The sequence below is a fragment of the Cenococcum geophilum genome (assembly GCF_001692895.1).
Source record: "Cenococcum geophilum 1.58 unplaced genomic scaffold K441scaffold_6, whole genome shotgun sequence".
NCBI lineage: Eukaryota > Fungi > Ascomycota > Dothideomycetes > Gloniales > Gloniaceae > Cenococcum > Cenococcum geophilum.
Window position 1 is genome coordinate 3,051,733 of NW_027137564.1, and position 27,972 is coordinate 3,079,704.

Here is a 27,972-nt window from a genome sequence, read left to right on the forward strand (position 1 = left end):
TAAAAATAGAAGCCTACCTCTATAAGGGAGCTTCTTATATTCTTAGTAGTGATAATTAATATAGGCCTATTACTAGAAAAAGATATTAAAGAATATTCGACGACCTCCTATAAAAAGGGAGTTAACTATTTTATAGTAAGGGAGAATGTAAATAAGGATTAGTGGTAGTAGATTAATTTAAAGCTTTACGTATTAATACTAAAGCTTCCTAGTAATAAGATAAAGGAGTTTCCTTTTAATAGGATTGCTACACTTAGTAATACCCTATAAAACCGTTTTTGGCTTTATTAAAAGCCTAAAACCTACCTCGCTATTAATAAGATAATTATTAAATTTACTAGCCGAGCCTTTAAAACGGTTAATATTCTAAGTAAACTAATACTAAAAGGTTTTAAAGTATGGGATATAGCCAATTAGGGCTATATATTAGACCAGCTTTAGTGTATAAAATGTAATAAAAAGGGACCTATTAATTTAGATAAGTATTAGATGAAGGATAATAGCTTTTTATTACGGACGCTTTAAGTATAATGCTATAACTACTTGGGGAAGAGTCGGAAGAAGCTAGTTAGTTAATTTAAGCACGGTCTAGAATAGAGCCGATCAAGCTATATAACAAGGAATGGTAACCAAGGTCACGTAGGGTAATCTATATAATCTGTGGGATCTGTGTAATCCGTGACAGAGTAAATAGAGCACACGTATATTATATATAAGAAGGATTTTATAGGAGTACGGTTGTGTATTTAAGGACCCTTAGTCCCTACCTAGATAGTTTCTTCCTTGTAGTAATTCTTAGAATATAATTAAAGTTAATCTGTTAGGCAACTACTCCACCAGTTATTATTACGTTATTAACTTTAATTTACTTTACCTATATACCTAGCCTATTAATAAGCCTATTATAGTTCCTACTATAAGGTTCCGTTATATAATTACTACCTAGTTACGGTATTAATATAGAAAGTTAAACAATATACTACCAAAAGCAGCCACCACAACGCCATTAACGGCGGCAACTACTTTAAGGTTAGGTGACACTAGTATAGCAGATACTAACTTATAGCAACCTATAATGGTCGGACAGTTATAAGAGGTAATTAACTAGTTAATAGCTAACAATATAGCGTTAGAAAAAAGGGTTAATAGGATTAGAGCAGTAAAGGTTAAGTTACCATTAATTAAGAGATTCTTAGGAGAAAGATTAAAGCTTAAAGGATTCCTTACGTAAATACACTTTAAGGTTACGCAAGAAGGAGCTAAACTACCAACACCTATGGATCGAATAGCCTATACAGAACTATTCCTATTAGGAAGAGCACTTAAATGGTTTAAGCCTTACCTTACAGAAATATAGATAAATAGAATAACGACCACTAATTAGGAGGTATGATTTATATTCTTAAGCTAGGAAGGGTTCGCGGAACAACTTATATAAATATTTAGAGACTTAGAGGCAGTAACTACGGCGGAAAGAAAACTCTAAGATATTACGCAACGAACCTTAGTAATTAAGTATACGATATAGTTCTAGACGCTAGTAATATAAGTAGAGTAAAATAATAAGGCGCTTATGGCATAGTATAAGTAAGGACTTAAGTCTAAAGTCTAGGACGTAATTATCCTAATAGAAGATGCGGACACCCTAAGGGATTTAATAGATTAAGCGATTAAGATTAATAATTAGATCTACTAAAGGGAATAGACTAAGAGAGGTTAGAATAGAGTTCTATAGTTATATAAGACGCAGAGTACGCAACGACTAAAGCTAAGTTAGAAACTATGGTATAGCGCAGAGCTAATAGACCTAAGTGGTACTAATAAAGCCTATAAAAGATGGAGTAAGAAACTATAGAAACCTAGAGGTTAAGGATCTAGTAATTATAGGACTAAGGAGCAGAGGCTAAACCAGGGATCTTAGTAGCAGAAGATGTTTAGGCGGACTCTATAGTAAAGTTAATAGTTTAAAGATAGAGCTTATATAAATTATAGAAAACAGGGTTATTTCGCAAGGGATTATAAAGATAGTTAGAGTTATTATATAATAAAGGGAATAAGACTAATAGCAGAAGATATATATATATAGAGGGATAATAGTGTACTACAAGGAATAAAAGAGTGTTTAATTAGAAGTTTTGCGTTTTATTATAACAACGCATGCCGAATTTATAAAGACGCTAAGTATGGCGTAAGCTATTGGCTATAGGAGCTAAAATCTATAGAGTATAGAGGAACTAATAAACCAGTTTATAGATCGGATATTAAACATAATAAGTTTAATAAAGGCGAAACATTCTATAATAATAAGGCGACGAAAGCGGCTTACTAGGAGCGTATAGACCTTAGAGATATTATATAAGAGGTAAAGGATGATTCTACTATAGAATAGGGAATATTAGTAGGAATTAAAACCCTACTAGATATAATATCTATTGCTTTACAAGACGCAAGAGAAGTAGGGCGGCGAATTACTTTAGCACTCGATAAAGGCAAGAAGCCAAAGGCTTAAGATTCTCACGATAAGATAAGAGACAACTAAGATTTTTAAGACGAGATAAGGTAGACCTAAGGACCTATAATGGATAGAAACCGATAGAGCAGGGTAGTGGCTTAGTTTAAAGATATATAAATAAGCTCGGGATAGAGTTTCCCACAGGTATAAGATTCTTAAGACAAGATAAGTGAGATTTAAGACTCTTAAGATAAGATAAGAACACTAAATAAGCCTAGTTGGACTAAGGCAGGAGTAAAGCTTAAGTTAGAAGTAAGCTTAGGATTAAGAATCCTATAGAACTAAGACTTTAAGACACGAATAAGGACCATTAACTAGATTAGAGAATCTGTAGTATAAATAGTAACTAGACTAGGAGACAGATATATAGACCTAGAGGACTTACTAGGGGAATATAGTGTTTAGCCTAAAGATCGGAAGGCTGATACTAAGATTAAAAAGTAAGAAGACTTTAAGGATCTACTTATAAGACGCGAAAGGAAAGAAACTATAGAGGAATTTAGAGTAAGAATTACCTTATAGTAAGAATAGAAACTAGATAAGAGATCTAGTATATTAGGACGTATAAGGGACAGAGCACTAGTATAAAGAATTACTAATAGGCCGAGAGCAGGTATATTAAAAGCTAAATGGCTTACTAAACTAGAACAAGAAGAGGATCTAGGGATTCTAACTAGGTTTAAAGAACAATATATAAAGGGCTATTACGATATAGTAATAAGAAGATACTTCCTTATAGACAAGCCGTATACACTCTAGCAGCTGTACTAAAGGTAGTATAGGCAAAGGCATAATAATAAGTAGGAAGATCTCTATATATAGTTGGACGAGAAAGTTATCTAAGACTATTTAATTATAGAAAAGGCGATAAATTACATTAAGGGAGCCTTAATTATAACGTCAAAAGATTTAGAGGAATGATTAGAGGACTAAAGAAGTAAGAGATGTATTTTAGTACCCGCGAATAAAGTCGCAACGTTTAGATTAATATAGTAGAGGTTTAAACTTAAGGATAAAGACGAGTTAAGAGTTAACCTAAGATACTAAGCATACTACACGCTATTATGGATCGTATGTGTAGATAATATATATAAGATGTACTAAAACCCAAAGAAAAAGAATTAGAAATACCCTATAAGAATATATTAGCTAGTAGAAGAATAGAAGTATTAAAACGCTAAGTATATATATAGCTAGCATCTAGTAGAAGTTTAGGAGTTAGGTAACTTAATACTTTAGCTAAAAAGATTCCTTACGGAAGAATGCCTAGACGGATAATAGTGGTGGGAATGCCTAGAGAATATATGTCTATAGTATATTAAAGATAAAAAGTAAACTAAGTATTAGCTAAAGTTAGACTAAGTATAAATAGGATTAAGTAGTTAATAGTTAGGAAAAGTAGAGGCCTACGGGACTAGAGGGAGCTAGTAGTAAAGCCTTAGACCCTTAAAGGAATTTAAGGACAACACCTAAATTTACAAGTTAAATAGTAAGATTAGTAGTTTAAAGCACTAATAGATAGTGGGGTAATAAGGAACCATATCTTACTAGTAGCAGTTAAGAGAATGGGATTACTATATAGGAAAAAGGAATGTCCTTACCTATTAGTGATAATTTTAGGAGATCTGATAGCCTATAGAGGAGGTATTATTAATCTTAAAATAGGACCTATTTAGTTAACTATCAAAAGGAGATAAATCGAGATGTCTTTTAATATATTACTATTGGGAAATAATAAGGTAGTACTAGAAATGCCTTAGTTATAAGAATATAATCTAAGGATCGATTGGGTTATAGGTTAAGTCAATATTAGGGATACTTAATGCCGTAAGATGCGATAATAAGCTAAGTTGGTATAGTACTAAGTTAAAGCGATATATAAGGAGACTAAGCGAGGCTTAAGTTACGTACCAAAAAGATACTATAAGTATGGTAAGAAACTATAGTCACCAGAAAGTAAAAAGCTGTTAGAGTATATAGCATGGGATTATAAGATAGAATTAGAACTAGGAATAAGTTTAAGGTTCTTTCTAATCTATAAGCTTACTAAAGAAGAATATAGAGCACTAAAAGAGTTTATCTAAGAAAACTTATAAAAGGGATACATTAAACCATTGTAATTATTAGCGGGTTATCTAGTACTATTTATACTAAAGAAAAATGGTAAACTAAGGCTATGTATTAACTATAGATAGTTAAACAGCATTACTAGGAAGGATAGGTATCCTTTACCCTTAATTAGCGAAATCTAAGATAGGATAGGTAATATATAAATCTTTACAAAGATAGATCTAAGATAGGCGTACTACTAGATTAGGATTAAGGAAGGCGACAAATAAAAGGCAGCCTTTAGGTTAAAGGAAGGACTATATAAACCATTAGTTATATAATTTAGGCTTATAAACGCACTAGCAACGTTCTAGAAGCGTATTAACAATATATTAGGAGAATACTTAGATGAATTTGTTATAGTATACCTTAACGATATTATTATTTACTTAATAATTAAGGAAGAACACGGAGAACATATTAAATGGGGTTTAAAGAGACTATAAGAAGAATAGATGCTAGTAGCGATTAAGAAATGCAAGTTCTTTACTAGGAAGACTGATTTCGTTAAATTTATTATTAAACTAGGCCAACTTAGTATAGATCTAAAGAAGATTAAGGCTATAGTGAATTAGTAGGAACTAGAGAACGTTATATAGTTAAGATTATTCCTAGGGTTTTGCAATTACTATAGAAGGTTTATAGCGTAGTAGTTAAANNATATTAAGCCATTTANGCGNTTAANNAAGAAAGAAGAACNATNGGNATAGGGAGAGNANNANNNNGAACTCTTTAAGAAAGTTAAAGAGTTATTTACCTAGGAGCCAGTTCTTAAGATCTATTAACTAGGACTAGAGATAGTTATAGAAATAGATATATTAGACTATATACTAGGGGCATACTTTATATAGAAACATTAAGATAGATGGCACCTAGTGGTATACTATAGTCGGAAGATAACACTACTAGAGTTAAACTATAATATTTATAACAAGGAGTTATTAGGTATAGTTATAGCACTAAAGGAATAAAGAGCATTTTTATAAGGTATAAAGAAACTATTTATAGTTAAGACGGATTATAAGAATCTAATAGAATTCCTAATAATAAAGGAACTTAACTAAAGATAGGTTAGATGGGTAGAGATGCTTATAGAATACTATTTTGAGATTTAGTATACTAAGGGTATAGATAACACATGAGCAGATACTCTAAGTTAAAAAGCTAAACTATAAAGTAACGAAAAGCCATTAGGGGCTTTACTGCGAAAAGATATAGACGGATTAATTAGGTATAATTATCTAAAGATTACAGCAACTTAAGAAAATAAGAAACTAGAAAGAGTCTATAAGATACTAGAAAGCTTTTAGGCGTAAAGAATTCTAAAAGCATAGCTAGAAGATTTATAGATGTATATATACAAAAATTAAGAAGCTAAGTATATCCTAAAAAGCATAGCAGAGCATTTTATAAAAGACTTTTATAAGGGAATAACTTAAGGACATAATAGAGCTATGGGCTTAGTATTAAGACTCTAAGAGGAGTATATTATTAATGGAATCTAGGAACTAGCACAGAAAGTTATAAAGGAATATTAAAATTGCTAAAGGAATAAACTAATAAGGCATAAGCTATATAGAGGGCTATAACCTATTAAAATACTAGAGAGATTATAGAAAGTTATATTATGGGACTTTATTATTAAGTTACTAAAGTTAAGAGATCCTATTACCGGATAAGATTATAACGCGATTTTAGTAATAGTAGATAAGCTTACAAAGTAGGGATACTTTATAGTATATATAGAAGAAATATTAGTAGAAGATATCGCTAGAATCTATATTAAGGAAGTGTTTATAAGATATAGAGTACTAAGTAAGATTATATTAGATAGAGATTTAAGATTCGTAGTAGTATTCTAGGAGGTATTCTTAGCGGAATAAGGAGTTAGAGCAGTAACTTCTACCGTATATTATCCGCAGATAAACGGTTAAATAGAAAGATTAAATTAGACACTAAAGCAGTATCTAAAACACTATATTAATTACGCGTAGAACAATTAGGTATTATTATTACTAATTATATAGTTTATATATAATATAACATCTTAAAAAGGAATAGATATATTACTATTTAAGGCAAATTATAGATATAAGCTAAGGATATCGTTATTACTATAATAAGCGAAGAGAATAAGTAGTACAGCTAAAGAAAGGATAAAGATATTAATAAATCTTTATATAGACCTTATAGAATTAGTAAAGAATAAAAAGGTACTATAATGCTAAGAGATCTAAGGGACCAGATCTTAAGGAGGGAGATAAAGTATAGCTACTATATAAAAATTTTAAGAGTTGACGACTAAGTAAGAAGTTAAACTATGTTAGACTAGGACCTTTTAAAATTATATAAAGGATTTTACCAGTTACGTTTAAGTTAGACCTATTAGCTAAGATAAAGATCTACCCTATATAGTATATTATAATAGTAGAGCTAGTATATAGGAATATTAAGCTACTAGTTTATAAAGCAGACACGTATAGAGGATAAGAAGAAGATAAATAGTAAGTTTTAAGGATTATTAGTTATAAGGACATTAATAATAAAATATAGTATAAAGTTAAGTGGATAGGCTATACTAAGACTACCTAGGAGCTACTAAAGAATTTAAAGAATGCTATAGGAAAGGTATAGGAGTATTAGAAGAAATTAGGTTAGATAGTATTAATAAAAAAAGATCGCCAAAGAACGAGTTACCTAAGGGGGACCTAAGAAGAGCAGTTGCCGAACTACTTAGACCTATTTCCTTCTCTATTAGAAAAGAATCCGTTCTTTTATTATTAAGTTTCTATAGACCCTATTTTATAAGTTTCTACTCCTTAAAACGCACCTTTTTACGCACCCTCTTAAGACGGATTAACTAAGCGGACGCCGCAAGACGAGACTTAAGGGCCCGTTGCTAAGTATTAGCAGTCTCCCGTTCTGCGTCATAGGAACGGTATAACTCCGCCAAAGTAATAGATAGTTTATTATCTAGCCGCGTAGTAGTAGATTAAATATAAGACCCTAAGATAAATTAATTAGGGAATTAGACAACTATTAAGAGTAATAGGTTGCGTATATTTAGTATTAAAGATAAAGCAAACGTTATAGGACGAATAAATATTCGCTTTAGTGCACTCTAAATAAGAGGACGGTTATCGTAAAGATGGGTTTGCTAACGCAATATAAACTAACCCCTCTTTTAAGTAGCGAGAATATGGAGATAGTATGATCTTACTAAGAGATAATATTACAGCAATAGTGCGAGTACGACGAGTAGTCGAGGACGAAGAAATTGCTTTAGGTATAATAAGCAATAATATTAACCAAAATAATTAGACGGATATTATACCTCTAGTAAACAACCTAAAGATATTTAGGATCTTTAAGGACAAAAATAGAGAGGAGGGAGATGGTGTTATGGACGCTTTAAGTATAATACTATAACTACTTAGGGAAGAGTTAGAAGAAGCTAGTTAGTTAATTTAAATATAGTCTAGGATAGAGCCAATAAAGCTATATAATAAGGAATAGTAACTAAGGTTACGTGGGGTAATCTATATAATTTATAGGATCTATATAATCCGTAATAGAGCAGATAGAGCATACGTATATTATGTATAAGAAGGATTTTATAGGAGTACGGTTGTGTATTTAAGGACCCTTAGTCCCTACCTAGATAGTTCCTTTCTTGTAGTGATTCTTAGAATACAATTAGAGTTAATCTATTAGGCAACCACTCCACCAGTTATTATTACGTTGTTGACTTTAATTTGCTTTACCTATACACCTAGCCTATTAATAAGCCCATCGTAGTTCCTGCTATAAGGTTCCGTTATAGTTATTACAGATAAAGTTTTTTTCTTTTTTAGGGTAGGATATTATTAAGGCCTTCCTAGGCAATATAGGGAGAGCTTAGTATAATATAACGGCTTGTATAAATGCCTCTAAACTAAAGCTTGTAGATTGCTATCTAATAAAGATACTAAGTTAAGGAGAAAAAAGGGGGTTACTAGGGCAGGTATAAACAAATAAGTAGCGCGAGCCGCTAAGGCGCTAGTAGTAGGCGAGCTAATAGTAGAAAACAGTACTAGATAGTATGCGATAATATAAGACAATATAACAGGTGGCAGAATATAGCAGAACTTAGGCAGAATTTAGCAGGTAACGCGCTCTAGCAACATTACAGGTTTTTAATAATAGTCTTATTAAGACTGCGATAGTCTATATATAGCCTTATAGTTCTATCTAGTTTTAAAATAAAGAGGATTAGCGCGCCTACTAGCGACTTATTAGGCCGGATCCACCCCTTTTCTAGTAAACCATTAAGGTACTCTTATAGGATCTTAAGCTCTTTATAAGGGAGGCTATAGATAGAAAGGTTTAGCGGTTATTTACCTTCTTCTAAATTAATTATATAATTGTATTCTAAGTTCTATAGTAGGACTTTAGCTTATCTACCTAAAAATACCCTTAGTAAGCCCCTTAGGCCTAATAGAATATTTTATAAATTAGGGTTGTATTTGTCCTCTATATTATTATTATTAAGTAGGTCCTAGAGCTCCCTTAAGATACTTATGGGTAGCGTTGTACGCTATAGTAGTTGCTTATATATAGTTACTACCGTACGTTAAACCGTTTTATATAGTAGCTAATAAAGGGTAAGGAATTCTTTAACGCAGCATTTAAGGTACTGTAATATACTTTTTACGTATTACTTAAGCTAGAGTAACCTATAACGGTTAAAGTATTTTATAAGATCTTTAAGATTACCGCCTCCCTATAATATCTCTATAACCTATTTAATAGTTCCCTATAAAGTCTCTATTATAGAGGGGTTATTACCTATACTAGGCTTTATACCTATCTTACTATTAAATAGGGGTTAGATCTAATACTCCTTTAGGTATAAAACGTATATTATTTTACCTAGAGCTATATCCTCTAGAATATCTTTTAAGCTTATTAGTAATATACGCCCTTTTAATTCTTTATTATTCTACTATTTAAAGGCTCCTATTTTAAAGCGTATTTTAAAATCTACTTTTATAAGCTAAGGGTATCTAAGGATAAAGTTATAACCTCTAAAGTCGGCTGCCTAAAAGGGTTGCGGGCTAACTACCTTAGTGCGGTTGTGTATATTAGCCACTAATACTATAAGCTTGTAGGCACTATATAGTTTAATCTAATACTTATCTAGGAAGCCTATAATAAGTTTTTACCACCTTTATAATGGGATAAGTTTGAACCTTTACCACATATGCAACCTTACTAAAAGGTAGCGCCACACTCTAAAACTTACGCATACCCATCTTACCATTAAAAACAATCGATTTTCTAACTTTTAAAACCTAATTCCTACTGCCTAGCGAGCTAGGGGTGGATTTATTTGTTGTTTTACCCCCTTTTCCTAACAGAAAAAAATTCTTTAAGGGGGGCCCTAGCTTATAAGCGAGGCACGGATAGGAACTCTAAAACTACTACTACTACCACTAATACTGAAGCTATAAAATAGGAGCTAGTTTTTCTACTACCTTTTAGCCTAATCCCCCCAGAAATCTTCTAGTAGGATTAGTAAGGAGAAAGGGTATAAGGATAGTAAAAACTAGGGAACCCCCCTATAAGATATAAAATGCCAAGGCCTAATAGGTCTAAAAAAAAACCTCCTATAGAAATAAGTGATAAAGAGTCTATATCTACTTTTTCTCTCTCTTCTCCTTCTCCTAGCCTATTTAGGACAGGAGAAAAAAGAGGGCATCTTTAGTCTTCTCCTTAAAAAGAAAACTAAAAACCTATAAAAAAAGACAATAAAACTAATAACTACTATGGATAGGGATACCTAGTATACCTTTTCCTCCCCTCTCTCTAGAACAACACCTATAAAAGGCTTTAGAAAGCCTACTCTAGGCCTATAAAGGGCTAGAAGAAGAAGAAGAAGAAGAAAAAGTAAAAGAATAAGTTAGAAAGATAGGGAACTATATACGGAGTATCTTAGTAGGAGAAGATCCCTTTACAAAAGAAGAAATAGAAAAAGATATCCTAAAAGGACTAGTCGAAGAAGTAAGAGCTCTCTGTAAGGAGGTAGCCCCTACTAAAGAAACCTACGCAGAGAGGCTAAAGAAGGACCTCCTTACTTCGTCCTCTTTACCCTTATTACTACCGTCTCCTACCCCCACTACTTTTATTAGAAGTAAGAAAAAGAAGCTAGTTCTAATTATAGATAAAAAGGATTAATTCCTAGATATATTCTCTATACGAAACAAAGTCAATTACCTATTTATATTAAAACTGTAAGTAAAAAAGCCAGTACTAGCGTCTATAGCTAGAACTAAAGGAAAATAAAATATTCTCCTTACGACTATAGAAGAGTATAATGTAGATTTCCTAGTTAAATATAAGGAGATTTAGCATAACTGCTTTACCTTTTAAAGAGAATAAAAACTAGAACTATGGGTTTAAATTATAGCCTATAGGGTTCCTACTCTACCTTTCCTAGGAGAAGGAGGCTCTAAGCTTCTAAAAGAAGAAATTGAGACCTTTAATCCTATAAGGATACAAGGACTACCTAAATGGATCTTATTTAGCGAAAAAAGACATAATCTATAGACCAGATTTAGCTCTATAGTTTTTACTATAAAGAACGAAGAAAAAAGACAAGAAATCCTTAAGTAAAAAGAGATATCAATTGCAGGTACAGCTACTAAGGTAGTAAAATACCTCGAAGTCTCTCCTACTACACAGTGCACTAGCTGCTAAAAATTTGGCCATATAGGAGATAGATGCTCTACTAGAGCCTATAGATTTTGTACGGCTGTATATTTATCCAAAAACCACTCCTGTTCTACCTATATAATAATAGGCAAGCCCTATAGATATACCACCCCCCTTTGCATTAACTGTAAAGAAAACTACTTCGCGAATAGTAAAGACTGTGAGGTTCTAAAAGCAGCTAAGTTAGTAAAAAGTACTAGCTTAGAAGGTTTTATAGAAGAATAAGATAAAACAAATAGGATTCTAGAAGGAGGTAACTCCTACTAGGCTCTTAGAAAAAAGATATTAAAGAGTAAAAGGATAGAAATAAATTGAAAAAGGACAGGGATAAGTGTTAGGATTTCCTATAGTTTTTCCTACCGTTTTCTTATTCCCTAGTAGTTGTAGTACCTTAGTATTTTACTAAGGAGCTATAAACTCTTAGGGGTTTATAAACTACTAGGATATAGCTACTAGTATATATTAAGCTGCCTAGAAAGGATTTATATATATAGAACTATAGCGCTATAGCCTAGAGGCTGCATGCGCAGTATTGTACGTAGTATAATATAACAGACCTATAAAAAACAAAAAGGGATAAGTTTATGCTTTTTTACTAAATTATATTATATAAGATTAATTTCGGCGCCGCTATTATATAGTGCTTAAAACTATTATACCTCGCCCGTATAGAGTACTATTTTTAGCTTAATAGCAATATAGAGAGTCTCTCCTTCTAGATCTTGCCCTAGTTATAGCTAAAAGAGGTCTATAACTAAGGCTTCTCTTTTATTAGATTATTAGTGCGTTCGCCCTACTTATTTTTCTAATAAGATTTACCTTTAGGGAAATTTCCTTTCAGCTTTTTAGAATATTTTTATATAGGTATTAAATAGGTATCGGGTTGGCCCTAAAAGTCCCTCCTATTATTTAAGGTCCCTAACTTTAACCCTTTTAATATTCTCCTTAAGAACGGTTTCTTTAAAGCTTAGGTCTGCCCTACGCTACTATTAAAGTACCCGCGCTTTTAGTTACCCCCTAGCTTCTTACTAAAAGAGGTCTGGTTCCTTACCGCATCTTTAGCGTTTAAAACCGCTTGTTTAAAATTAGTATATATAGTAATCCGTAATAAGCTCCTACACACTTTATTTTATTACAAATTGCTAGCTTAATTCTAGCCTAGATAAATCTAATCTTCTTTTTTTTATAGACGTTACTGTCTTTATTTTTAAAGGGCTTTAAATTTATCTATTAAGTATAAGTTTCTATAAAGTTTATAAACTAGCGGAAGTCTTAACGGTCTAGCTATATACTATTCTAGAATTGTTCTGCATTATTATATTATATAATATACGGATCCTAGGTCCAACCCTTTAGGAAGGTCTATAGCTATAGCTATATTATAATTTGCTCTTTATTAAGTTAATTAAGCGTAATCTGGTTTAGTAATCGGTCTTTAATCTTACTAATAATTTAGCATATACGCTCTCTGGTATTATCTTATATTATTAACATTTTAAAAAAGTTATTTACCTCGTAAACCTAATTGTCTAAATGCTAGGCGTTAGGCTTATAATAGAGTCCTAAACTACTAAAGGCCTTAACTAGTTAGTCTATATTCTTTTTCCGTTTATTATATAGGTGCCTTTTTAAGTCTTCTATACCTCCTTAGGTGAGTACTAAGTAACCCCCAAGAAGCCCTTAACCTTAATTATGTTATAAAAGAATTTACCTAGCTTAGATTAAACCCTACTAGATATAGATTTGCCCTTAAAGGGTTCTAATATATTTATTAATAGCTTTCTTCTATATAGCTTCTAAGAGCCTTATAATAGCTTCCCAATATCTATCTTAAAGGAGATTAGTATAGGGCTCTTAACCTTCTAAACTTAGGCCTGGGGAAGCTCCTACTATAGAGCTAGTATTAGCACTAGTAGCTAGTGCGGGTTTCCTAATAAGCCTTAGGTCTTAAGTTAGTATTTAGGTTTAATTTCTTAAAGGGGTAGGCCTACTTAACTCGTAAGCAGTCTATATACTACTACTATACTAATTATAGGCTGGTGGTTTTTTAAGAGGGTTTTAGTTGGGTCCCTAGTTAGACGCGTTAATATATTCCTTTAGTATTTTTAGCTTAAAGGAAGGTCTTAAAGTTACCTCTAGCGCTTAATCTTCTAATTAGCTTAGGTAGGGCTAGAGGGGTTCTAGTTACTTTTTAGTAGCGTTATAACTGTTATAGAGGGTATTTACGTTTTCCTTAGCGGTAACTATAGGTGTGCGAGAGTTTTTAAGCTTTTAGCGCATCTAGGTATTAGGGCTTATTTAGATATCTTACCTAGAGGTTTATATTGTCGTAATCTCTCGCTATTAAAGGGACCTTTCTACCTTGGCGAGATAGCTTTCTATAAGGTATCTATAGAGTTTCCATTTAAATCGTCGCGAGATTTTAAGGAAGAATAGTAATTATAAATAAAAGATATAAATTAATAATCTAGTCCTTAAAGCCGACTACCATTTTAAAAAGGAGTAGGAAGGATTTAAATATAAGGGGACTTTATAGACAGGGGGCTATAAGGCACAATTATAGGAATAGAATAGATTAGTAAGAGAGATAAATCCTTAAGGAGGTAAGGCCTCTAAAATTGTAGAGACTATACTACGAGTATATGCCTTTAGTATGTAACCGGTAACTATCTAAGGGGCGTCTAAGGGTTGTCCTAAGGGCAACCTAAGGTGTCCGCAATAATATCCCTTATAGTATAATATTTATATTTAGATAATAAATTTCTATAATAAATTTCTATAATAAATTTCTATAAATAAATAAGGTAAAGATCTTTATCTATTAGTTATTAATAATATAAGTAACTAGAATTAACGCTGTTACCTTACTACGCGAGGTAATAACTTATACTATTATAACTTAGGTAGCCTTTATATAATTAATTACGTAATATATATTAACAATAGCTATTTATATTATTATTATCGTCATTATCTTCTTCCTTAAGTAATTGTTAGCAACTTAGTCAATCGAGGCATAAGTACGGCAAAAGGGTCGCGCAAGCCTATATAATTGGATTGTCTATAAATAAGGATTTAAAGCTAAAGAAAGGAAAGGAGACGGAGGGTAGCGCCACTTAATGTTATATATAATCCTCTAGTTACGTAACGGCAATTATCTAAAACTATATATAACTATCTATAACTATTTATAACTATCCGCTATAGTTTACTAATATCTACTAATATCTATTAGCCATAATCTACTAATTTCCACTAATATCTATTAGCTATAATCCACTAGTTTCTACCAGCGCTATAATATTACCCCTCCCCCCCCCCTTTAAAAAAACCTGCCCTTAGGATTTATACGTCCATATTATATCCGTAGGGTATTCTTATCTTTATACTTAATAGGTAGCTTATTATCTTCGCTATTCTAGTACTCTATTTACTTGTTAAGGTACTTTAGGGGTCTAGGTTCGTTAGGGTAACAACTATAAAACTTTTAAAGCTTATGGGGACTACCTATAAAGTTCTATATAGGGTACTAAGTGGAGTTTAGGTTATATCCTTTCCAACTAATATAATATTTTAACGTTCCCCTTACAAGCTTATAGGCCAGTATTTCTTTAATTTCCTATTTATTATTGCTATTAACTTAAATTAGTAGGGGAGGTTTATTCTTTTATCTAGGTAATAGGTTATTTGCGGCTTTCTATAGTTTATTTAAAGAGAAAATAGGGTGAACTTTAATTAAATCTGGGAGTTTTACTTTATATAAGTTGCCTATCTTTTTAAGGACCTTATACGGTCCTGCTATCTAATACTTTAGCTTATAGCTAGGTCATTCTATCTTTTAGTTCTTTATTATAGCCTAGACTATATTTCCTACGGTAAAGTTAGGCTCTTGCTTATACTTATTTGCCTACTATTATATTAATTTCTAAGCCTTTTTTAGATTCGTATAGGCTACTACCTAGGCTCCTTTTAAGCGCTTAGCGTACTACCGTACTTCCTTAAAAGATAGTTTTTCGCGTATAGTTTGGGGATTTTTTTTAGCCTTTCCTAGTTAAAGCTTGTGTGGGGTAAGTAACCCATTTTTTCTAGTTAAATAGGGGCAAATCCTATAGAGTTGTGGGGTAGGGTTACTTGGATATAGTCTATTAGGGGTAGCAGTTTAGCCTAGTTATCTTAAAAGTAGTTAATAAAGGGCCGAAGTCTCTAATCTAAGTATTAATTTACAATTTCCGTCTAACTATTTATCTGGGGGTAGTATAATACTAGGGGCGTTTTAGTATTAGGAGTGGTTTTAATAGTCCTAGGGTCTTATCTTATAGGATTATAGATCTATAGTAACTGTCGCAGTTCCGTATATAATAGTTAATATCTATAACTATTCCGGGCTAGTAGTAGCGGTCACTAATAATTTTACGGGTTTTATTTTTTCTAGGGTAGGCCGTAGAGACCTAGGTATAAGCTTTAGTAATAAGCCGGGTCCGTAGGTTCTGTTTTTTAGCTACTACTAGCCGTTTCTAGTACTTAAGTAGTCCGTTTTTAAGGGACTATAGGCTAGTAACGTTCTTTACCTTTTTACGGTACTCTTATAGAGAGGGGGTTGTTTAGTTAGCCTATAGTAGTTTATTAATAAGGTTAAGTTTAGAGGAGTTAATAAAATATTTCTTAGCGCCTAAGAAGTTTATGCTTAGTTCTACCTATATCTAGGGGTTAAGGTATTTTAGTTATAATAGCATCTAGGTCTATAATAAGATCTTTATAGCCATCTAGTTATCTAGGTCTTNTTTACGCCTTATAAGAGNGTCTATANNGTTTATAGCGNCTAGTCTATATATAATTAANAAGTTAAACTAAGATAGGGTATCCGCCTAGCGTGCCTACTAGGCTATAAGGGCCTTAGTTATTATAAAGTATTCTAGAGCCTTATAATCTAAAACTACCTTAATTAGCTTAGGGGTTCCCTCTAGCTATATACGCCAGTGCTAAAAACTAGAGATAATAGCTAGCATTTCTTTATTATGGATATAGTAGTTTAGCTTAGCATTTATTATAGTCTTTAAATAGTATATAATAGGGTGCTATTCTCCGTCCAGTTACTTTTAGGGGGAAATACTAACTATTACGCTGTTTAAGGCATTAGTTTTTAGTATTAAGGGCTGTTCTAGGTTAAAATAAGTAAGTAGTAGAGCCGATACTAGCCGTTTTTTAAGCTTATTAAAAGCCTGCCTATATATAGCATTAAAGTAAAAGGGCTGGTCTTTTTTAGTAAGATGGTTAAAAGGCTAGGCAATTCTACTATGGTTTTTAATAAAGCGTCGGTAGAAGTTATAAAAGCCTAAAAATAATTATACCCCCTTTATGGTCTATAGGGGTGCCTATTAGTTAATTATAGCCGTCTTTTCTAGGTTGGCTTTAATTTCGTTTATACTAATAATAAAACTTAGGTACTTTATATACTTAACACTAAACTCTAACTTCTTAATGTTAACTTAGAGGCTAGCCTTATAGAGCCATTATAGGACTTTATAGACGTGCTCCTTATATTCTAGCTCGTTCTTAAAGTAGATTATAATATTATCTAAATAGGCCGTATAGAAGTCGTTAAGGTAGTTAAAGAGTATATTGTTTATATACCGCTAGTATATAACTAGTCCATTAGTTAGTCTAAAAGGGAGTATGTTATATTTATATATTCTATAACGTACTTAATTACCGAGAGCGACAGCGCAAAATATACCAAAAAACCCAATTTTCAATTTTAAATAACTTAACAACAACTTTATAATATTTTCTAAAAATTTAAATATGAGCTCATATATGCCTATACTTATACTTTTTATAATATTAGAATGTGCAGTCTAGTAGTTATTGAGATATCTAAAAACGTCTCTATTTTTAGCCCCTAAACTCTATATCTTAATAACTACTATACTATACGCTCTAATATTATAAAAGACGCTAAAAGAGGCATACGTAAGCTTATATTAGGATTTTTAGAAAATATTATAAAGTAGTTGTTAAGTTATTTAAGATTGAAATTTAGGTTTTTTGGTGTATTTTGCGCTGTCGCTCTTGGTGATCTGTTGCTCTTAGTAATTAAGTACGTTAATAGGTCTAAAATATAGTAAGATCCTTAGACCTAGGGTTTATTTCAATTTAGTAAAAGGCCTAGTAGATATTAAGCTTTATAAAAACCTTAGCTCTACTTATTTAGGCTAGAGTTTTATTAAGTAGTAGAAGCGGATAGCGGTCCTTATAGGTTATATTATTTAGCTTATAGTAGTTAATACAAAAGCGGAGTTTTCTATTTAGCTTTTTAATAAAGAGAATAGGCGAGGCGAAAGGGGCTTAGCTAGGCTTAATAAAGCCCTTATTTAGGTTATTAATAAGATACTGCTTTATAGCCTATAATTTAGTAATAAACTGAGGGGGCTAAAGCTAAAGGTGTTTTCCTTGCCCTGCTTAATCTTAATCTTATAGTTATAGGGTTAGTAAGGTAGAAGTATATTAGACACTACTTTAGAAAATACGTCCTTAAATTTCTAGTGTTAATAGGGCAGCTTTTATTCTACTAGTTCCTTTTCTATAAACTCGCTTTCTTATCTACTAAGTTTACTTCCCTTTTCCTTAATTATTTAATTAATTTTATATCGGCATGTTATAAAGGCGACGGTATTAAGCTAAACTAAGTTCTAGTAGAATTCTATAGCACTAATATAGTAGATATTAACTAGTAGGAGGTCCGCTAGTTTCCTTATAGCCGTTTTCTAGACCGTATTTTACAGTTTAGGGTTTATAATCTTTCTTAGCTCCTATTCTATCTTCTATAGATTATCCCTTTAATCTATTAGTTTAGTATAACGTCTAACGTCCCTTATTATTCTTTATAGCTATATAGAGCCTAAGCTCTCTATAGGGGGCTTTTTTAGGTTACTACTAACTTTTTAGGTCTTTAGTGCAAATAGCGTAATATAGGTAGTCTAGGGGCGATATAGTATACGGATCCGTTACAAATTAAGCTATATATCTTTTTTAAAGGCCTAGTCTCTACGTATAGCATCGGCCTAGTAAATAGTATTAATCTAGGGCTATATAAGGTTTTCTATTATAATACTAATTTCTTTTATAAAGGAGGGGGTTAGGGGTAAGGTTTTAGGCCAGATAAGCCGTTTACTCTGTATATTAAGCTATAAGCCTAAATAGGCTAGCTATTTTCGCCTTAAGATTATATTATAGCTACCTAGGTCTATAATAAGGAAGGGGATATTATCTTACCTTTGTCTATTAACATAGAGGTAAATCTATAAGATAGTTATAATAGGTAGCCCTACCCGCCCATTATACCCGCGGATAGGAATTAGTTTAGGTAGTTCTTTAATAAATATATTTAGAAAGTTAGCCAGCTTTACGGTATACTAGGTATCTATTAAAGTAAAGGTATTTACTTTAGAGTTAGCTAAAGTAGAGGTTAAAACTTAATATTTATTATAGAATAAAGTATAAGGGATAATATAGCTTCTTCTACTAACTAGCCGACTTAGATTAATATTTAATATATTAATCCCTTTTAACCCTAAAGAGGAGTTTTCTTTTAGGGTTCCTCTTTTTCTAACTCCGCGCTATTCTTCTAGATTAATAAAACCTTATCCACTTTTACGTTTATTAGGTAATCCTTTATATGGTATCCTTTCTAACTATAAAGGGGGTGGGCTCCTTAATTACTAAGGGCCTATATATAGGGGTTGCTATATATAGGCTGAGCATATACTAGACCTATAGTAGGACTAGCTATAGGGGTTACTAATCGTGCTAGGGCATTACGGGCCGTTCTTATATTACTTATAGTCTAATTTAAAAGGTTTCTAGCTTTATACCATTTAGCATATACCTTAATTTAGTAAAGGCCTTAGTTAATAGCTAAGCATTGGTTTATAAGTTCCTTTAGCATCTATATAGTAGTAAAAACTAGTAATATAGCTTGCTGTAGGTCTAGGGTAAGCTTATTAAATAGGTCTAGCATTAAATCTTCCTAGGGAATTTAAGCCTAGCTAGCTAGGTATAGAAAACGGGTCTAAAAAGCTAAGAAGGTCTTTATCGTTTTTATATTTAGGCTTTTATAATTAAGTTAGGCGTTTTATACTTTAAAGAGGTCCTTATAAATAGAAGATAGGTAAATAATTATCTCTTCATTAGAGAGGAAGGGATTTATTAAGTCCTATGCGTATCGCGGACGTAGATATATCTATATATCCCTACTAGTACGGCTAAAGACGTAGGCTATTTTAGCCTAAGTAGTAAAAAAGTAGTCCGCATTAACTTTAAGCTTATTCTATAGTTAAAGCTTCTAATTATTAAATATAGGATTAGTTCTATCTATAAGTAATAGGGGATCTACGACCTTTACGGACCGTAACAATGTTAATACTATACGTTAGGCTAGGGTTTTAAGGACTATAGTAAGTCTTTAGGTATCTAATAACTCTTTACTAGGTATAGGGGGTTCTCTAGCTTTAAGTAGCTCTTAAAGTCGTTTAATTTTAGTATTAGCTGCTATAAGCTCCTCCTAAGAGTTTAAGTCAGTTACTATTTTACTATTAGAGGTATTTAAGGGTCCTATAGCTGCTTTACCGGCTACTATATTTCTTAGCATAGTAGTATAGTTATTAGGGTAACTTTTAGTAGAATTCTGCAGGGGTTCTAGTCTATACATATTCTATAGATCTTGTTATTCTTTTTTATTCTTCTAGTTTTATTCTATTCTTTAAGTTCTAGTAATAGTCTTTAGGTCTACTTCTATATTCAATTCTTATTTATAGTCTATAAATATTTTTTAGTTCCTTCTTAGGAAGAAGAGTAGATAAGCTTTAGATAATATTAGCGACTTAATTAATTAAGGCATAAGCACGGCAAAAGGGTCGCGTAAGCCTATATAATTGGATTGTCTATAAATAAGGATCTAAAGCTAGAAAAAGGAAAGGAGACGGAGAGTAGCGCCGCTTAATGTTATATATAATCCTTTAGTTACATAACAGCAATTATCTAAAACTATATAAAACTGTCTGCGACTATCTGCAACTATTCGCTATAGTTTACTAATATCTACTAATATCTATTACCTATAATCTACTAGTTTCCACTAGCGCCGTAATAGTAATAGCACTAGCACTAGTATTACTAGCATTACTACCACTACTATTACTGCTGCTGTCGCTTCTATATCTACTCCTACTCCTATTACTGCTGGTACTACTACTACTACTATTACTACTACCGCTGCTACCGCTATGTCCGCGTGTTAGATAGTTTATATAGAGCTATTCATTAATAAAATAGGTTAATTAATTGATAATCTTAATTATATATTAATGGTTGGTCGACCTAGGGCCCCTAGGCTTAGACGAAGATATTTATAATGCACGTGACCCGTGTACGTAACTCGTATATGTCCTACGCCTCTAAGAATATAGATTATCTAACACCGCGCCTAGCTACCGCTTCTTATTTATACCGCTACCGTCTTAAGGCGGGCAGCCTATACGTAGGGCTTCGGTCCTAGTAGATAAGTATATTAATAAGTATTAGCACTAAAAAGAGAACCGTAAGAATATACTAACCTATAAATAGCTGCTGTAGCTATAGCTGCCGCTAGGCCCCTCCCCGCTCTTACTACTACCGCTATTACTACCGCCGCTACTCCTACTGCAGCCGCTTCCGCTACTACTACCTCCCCCCCCTAGCCAGCTTTACGGCCGTTAATTAGCCCACTACCCTCTTGCCCTAAAATCCCTTACCTACCGCGCTTGCCGCTACTATTAAAGCCACTACTACTAATACGGCTATAATGCGGGCGCTACGTCCCCTATTACGCGTTTAGGGCGTATCTCTATAGTAGGCTTTTAGCTTAGGTAGAGCTTTTAGGGTTTATTAGGGGGTCTGCTTTAAGGCTAGGGCCCTAAATATAGAGGCAGCCCTAGCGTAAAGCTAGGGTATAGTAGCCCTATAGGCTTATACGTTATATATATAGAGCGGTGGCCTATTTATAAAGTATATACTAGTCGCCGGCTAGCTACGCAGCAGAAATACTAACTGCTATTTATAGTAGTAAAGGGGCGCGCTGCTTTTTTTAGGCCTATAAGTTAGTAATATAAGCTATAAAAGTATAACTAATAGAGATAATAGCATCTGCTACTACCCTCGCCTTCCCTACTATAACCTACTCTCGCTTCTACTTCTATGCCCCCTCCCACGCTTCTATACCTCCTACTACTACTACCGCTAATAATAATAATAAGGACAATAATAAGGAGGAAGAGGAGGCCCTACCTGCCCGCGTCTATTCCCGCTTTAGGCGGTATAGATAAATTATAGGGCTACTCTACCATTTAGCGGCTATACTTAAGGAGAAGTTAGAGAAGGATAAAGGGGGGGGAATAGGAGTAGGAAGGGAGGAAAAAAGGGGGGCAAGGCTTTACTAGCCCTATCCCTTGTACCGTCGGGTGCCTCAAGATTGTGGCCCGTGCGAGCAACATTAAAGAGTTGTATAATAATAGTATTTGATGTTCCTGGCAGAATCCTAACCGCCTGCAAATAACACCATCTAATTGGCCGCGCTTGGGCTACCAATTTGAGGCACAAAACGACGGTGTAAGGGATAGGGAAATTATAGAAGTAGTTATATAATAAAATTATATACCTTATTATAAAAGTAAAACTTCTAAATAGATAATATTATCTACCTTTATTTAATTTAAGAGAAGTAATACTAAAATACTATTTATAGTAATAACCTAAAATAGTGTAATATAGAGCTAACCATAATATCCGTAAATTAACGCCTATAAAGTTAAAAGACTAACTCTATAACTTATTTATAGTTATTATAAAAGATAAATAAATAGGAAACTGCTGTTAATTAATAATAAATAGTAGCTTACTATTTATAGAAGATAGCTTAATTTACGGGATAACCTATAGCTAGTTAGTAAAGGTACTACTAAAAATATAGGCTTTAAGATAACGGTAACCTATTTAGGCAAAAACTATACGGGTACTATTATAGAGGCCCTCTTTAGGATATAGGTTTCGTAAAAGGATTATTAAAGTACCAACCTTAAGGTAAAGTTATATAGGAGGAAGGCCTATAGGGTTAAAGCTGTATAAAAGCTCTAAGGGGGAAGTATTTTTAGTATTTAGATTATTCTATTTTATAGTATTTATAAAGTAAAAAACAGACTTAGGGCTATTAAGGGAGTAGAGAATGGTATTATTATAGATGGTTAAAATAGTACGGCCGTAAGATATATAGAGATTAGTATACGCCTACTATAAAAGAGCGGGAGGGTAAATAAAGTTATAAAAAAAAGGCTATAGACTAGTAAACTAGGCGATATTAATAGGTAGCTAGATATAGCTAATAAGAGTAGGGTTATAAGAAAAACTATAGACCTAGGTAGTAAAGCGCTACTTTAGCTCGCCTTTTAAAACGTATATATTTTAGCGTAATAATAGAATATAAAGGGAAGGCTATAAAAAGGACTGCTATAAGTAGGCTGCAATAATATTAGTATAGGTCACCCGTTTTACACTTGGTAGAATTTAAGTAAAATAACTACTTAAAATAATAGAAACGCCGCTAAAAAGAGCCTAGATATTAGAATGGATATCTATAAGTATATAATATACGGCTTTAAAGTAGTAATAGTGCTATATTAGCACTTTGTCCTAAATTATAAGGGTAATAAAGTATAGTAACTATACTACCTAGGGGCTTTTAGGTATACTATATATAGATTCCTTATATAGATTAATAGGAAATAGTAAAAGGGTAGTTATACTAGAAGATATAATATAGAAAATAATATAGCTATAGGAGCTGTAGTAGTAGTAGATATAATAGTAAAGAAAGGTTTTACTAGTACCTATAGGGCCTTATAGAAAAAAATTAGGCAGCTTATAGGTTTATATCTATAGTAGTAATAACTATAGTAAAGTAGGCGGCTTAGAGATACCCCTACTTCTATATCTAGTAACGAATTATTAAGCACCTAGAGACTTGCTATAGTCCTTAAGGCCTTATTTTAGCTCCTTAGCAGACCCACTAAGCCCTATATAGCCATATCGCGGTCCGCGAAGGTTGTAAACCCCCTATTACTTATAGGTAAAATAGACCCTATATTTAATAACTAGAAGCTCTAACTACGGGATAAGCTTAAAGTTAATGCCAACTACTTTCCTACCCCTTAGGCCTAAATAGCTTATATCTTTAGCCGTACTAGTAAGGACACCTAGATATACCTACGCCTATAATATACTAAGGACTTAGTAAACCCTTTTACCTTTAAAGAAGAAATTATTAACTACTTATTTTCTATTTATAAGGACCCCTTTAAGGTATAAAATGCCTACCTTAATTATAAAGGTTTAAATATAACAATAACGGAGACCTTTTTAGCCTTTTAGACCCGTTTTTTATACTTAGCAGGCTAGGCCTAAATTCCCTAGGAAGACCTAATGCTAGACCTATTTAATAAGCCTACCCTAGACCTACAGCGGGCTATACTACTAGTTTTTACTACTATATAGACGCTAAAGGAACTTATAGATTAGTGCTTAGCTATTAACTAAAGCCTTTATTAAATTAAGGCACGCGCTAAACGGTATAAAGCCAAAACCCCTTTAAATTAAACTATAAGTAATATAAAAACGGCCTATAGTGCCCTAGCATAATTAATAACTCCTATAGTACTAGCTATATAGCCTACCGCTAATTTAACAGCTAGCCGTACGGCTAGTCCTATTATAGGTTTAGCAAATACTTGGCCTATATATAGTAGCCCCTATATATAGGCCCTTAGAAATTAAGGCGCCTACTTCTTTTATAGCTTAAAGGGCTATATTATAAAAGACTACTTAGTAAATATAAAAGGGAATAAAGTTTTATTAATCTAGGAGGATAGTATAAAGTTAAAAAAAGAGGAACCCTAGAAAAAGACTCCTCTTTAGGATTAAAAGGGGTTAATATATTATATATTAATCTAGGTCAGCTAATTAGTGGAAAAAGCTATACTATCCCTTATACTTTATTCCGTAATAAATATTAAGTTTTAACCTCTACTTTAGCTAACTCTAGAGTAAATACTTTTACCTTAATAGATACCTAGTGCGTTATAAAGCTGGTTAACTTTTTAAATATACCCCTTAAAGAACTGCCTAAACTAATTTCTATTTATAGGTATAACGGATAAATAGGGCCACCTATTATAACTATTTTGCGGATTTACCTTTATATTAATAAATAAAGGTAGTATAATATCCCCTTCCTTATTATGGACCTAGGAAGCTATAATATAATCTTAAAAAGAAAATAGCTAGCCTATTTAGGCTTATAGCTTAATATACAGAGTAGACGGCTTATCTAGCCTAAAACTCTACCCCTAACCCCTTCCTTTATAAAAGAAATTAGCATTATAATATAAAACCTTATACGGCCCTAGATTAATACTATTTACTAGGCCGATACTATATGTAGGGACTATGCCTTTAAGAAAGATATATAGCTTAATCCGCAACGAATCCGTATACTATACTACCCCTAAACTACCTATATTATATTACCCGTATTAAACCCCTAAAAAGTTAATAGTAACTTAAAAAAGCCCCTTATAGAAATTTTCGGCCCTATATAGCTATAAAGGATAGTAAAGGATATTAGATATTACACTAAACTAATAAATTAGAGGGATAACTTATAGAAGATAAAATAGAAGATAAGAAAGATTATAAACCCTAGACTATAAAATACGGTCTAATAAATAGCTATAAGGAAACCTATAAACCTCCTACCAGTTAATATTTACTATATTAGCGCCATAGGATTCTACTAAAACTTAGTCTAGCCTAATACTATTACTTTTATAACTAGCTTATACAAAATTAACTAAATACTTAAGAAAAAAGAAAGTAAACTTAGTAGATAGGAAGGTAAGCTTATAGATAAGGAGCTAGTAGAATAGAAACTACCCTATTAATACTAGAAGTTTAAAAATATATTCTCTAAGGTAGCGTTTAATAGACTTCCGCCTTACTAACTGTATAACTATAAGATTAAGATTAAGCTAAATAAGGAAAATACTCTTAGCTTTAGCCCCTTTTATTAATAATCTACTACTAAATTATAAGCTATAAAGTAGTACCTTATTAATAACCTAAATAAGGTTTTTATTAAGCCTAGCTAAGCCCCTTTTAACTCGCCTATTCTCTTTACTAAAAAGCTAAATAGAAGACTCTGTTTTTATATTAATTACTATAAGCTAAATAATATAACCCGCAAGGACCGCTATTTACTACCTTTACTTAATAAGATACTAGCCTCTACGGCTCTGAAAAAAGAGGCCGAAATAAGGCACGTGCGTATCGCCCCTTATAACACCGAATCTTATGCTTTAAAATACCAAATATTATATACAAATATAACTTAATACCGGGTCATCTGCCTATCTGCCCTCTTACACTTATATAAGCGCTTAGTATACCAATTATAGTACTTTATAATCTGCTCCTAGTCTACTTAATTATCCTAAATATCTATAAAATGCTCTAGTGCCTCCTCCTTACTCTTTACCCGTATTGCATGGAACTTCTTCTTAATAGGATGGGCTAGAGACTCCATAATTAAAAGATCGGGTAAAGAGCTAGGCAAAGTTAAAATATTTAGGTTATAATCCTTTGCCCACTTAATTATAGCCCTTAATCTATAGGCTGAATCCGTATCCTGATATAACGTAATTCCCTTAGTATTAAATTTTTCGAGAAGCTAAGGCAACACCTGCTCAGTATATACTTTAGTATTCATTTTTCCCACGCCATTTAGCACCTTATAGCCAATAATTGTCCTCTAGGTCTTGCTAATAACAACAAAGATATTAAACAATTTAAGGTGTTTATTCTCTCTAGCCTTTTCCCTTTTATCTTTCTTTGTAGTTCCTTTCTTCCTATAGACGTTCTGTGGCAAGTAGCGGTAATAATTGCCACTATGTTGCTTAATTTGGTGTGTAATTTTAGGTCTAATACTAAAGTGGAATTCATTATAAAAAGCGACATTATCCTAATCGGGTGGGTGTGGCCTCTTCTTTAAGTTAATATTATACTATACTTTTCTAGCTAAGGCCTGATCTAGATTAAGCCACTTCTCCTCTTCTATAATAGCGTTAATGAGGCCTTAATCTTTCTTGCATGCCTACTAAATTAGCTTATTACCAAGAAGACGTTAACTAGGCGGTTTTAAATGGTAGACTATTAGAAGCTTAACACCGGCATCCTCTGCCACATTCTGCCACGGTTTTCCCTTATTATCTTGGTGTATATTAGGGTTGTCGAGATACACGGCGATAGCCGCTGTATCGTCCTTTGTAATTCCCCTTTTCTACCTCTCGTCTTGGGTCCTTCTTAATTATGCAGTGTTCGACATTAGTTAGAAGCCAGAATCCGGGATTATACACGCTCAGGAACCCTAGTAATCTCACGAATTTGGGTAGAAGTAAGAGACTTGCCCAGGTACTGAGCGGTTGCTTTGGCAGCAAAAACACTGGCACGGGACGGAGTATCTGGGTGTCTGTTTTCCCCAGCTTTATGGACCATTTCTGGTGGCGGAGTGAAGTTCTTAGCCCGGGATTTATGATATTTAGGTTCCTTTTAAATGCGAGCCATAATTTGGGCTTTCAACGGGCAAATTTGGTATTAATTTGGTGGTGTTGTGGTATTTTGTTTTCAGATTAGGGGTTGTTTTAGTAGGGTGCGCACGGTGCCTCATTTCGGCCTCTTTTTTCGGAGCCGTAGAGCTAGCCTAAATAAGTAGAGCTAAGGTCTTTATAAAGCTTAATATCCGCTAAGCCTTTTACCAAATTAAAATAAACCCTAGCTTAGAGGATTCTACTATGTTTTAGACCTATTATAAAATATATAAATATAAGGTATTACCTTTTAGGCTAACTAACAGACCGGCTATATATTAGCGGTATATAAATAATATACTTTTTAACTACCTTAATAACTTCTATACGGCCTACCTAGATAATATTATAATCTACTTTAAGAATAAGCTAAAATATAAGGAGTATATCTATAAAGTCCTCTAACGGCTCTATAAGGCTAGCCTCTAGGCTAATATTAAAAGGTTAGAGTTTAGTGTTAAATGTATAAAGTACTTAAGGTTTATTATTAGTATAAATAGAATTAAAACCAACCTAGAAAAAACGGCTATAATTACTTAGTAGGTACCCCTATAGACCGTAAAGGGGGTATAGGTATTTCTAGGTTTCTATAACTTTTACTAACGCTTTATTAAAGACTATAGTAAGATTTCTAGGCCTTTTAACCGCCTTACCTAACAAGACTAGCCCTTCTACTTTAATACTATATATAGGTAGGCTTTTAATAAGCTTAAGAAACGACTAGTCTCCACTCCCTTACTTACCCACTTTAATCTAAAATAGCCCTTAATGCTAAAAACTAATGCCTTGGACAGTATTATAGCTAGCGTTTATTTTTAAAAGTAAATAGACGGAGAATAGGACCCTATTGCTTACTAGTTAAAGACTATAGTA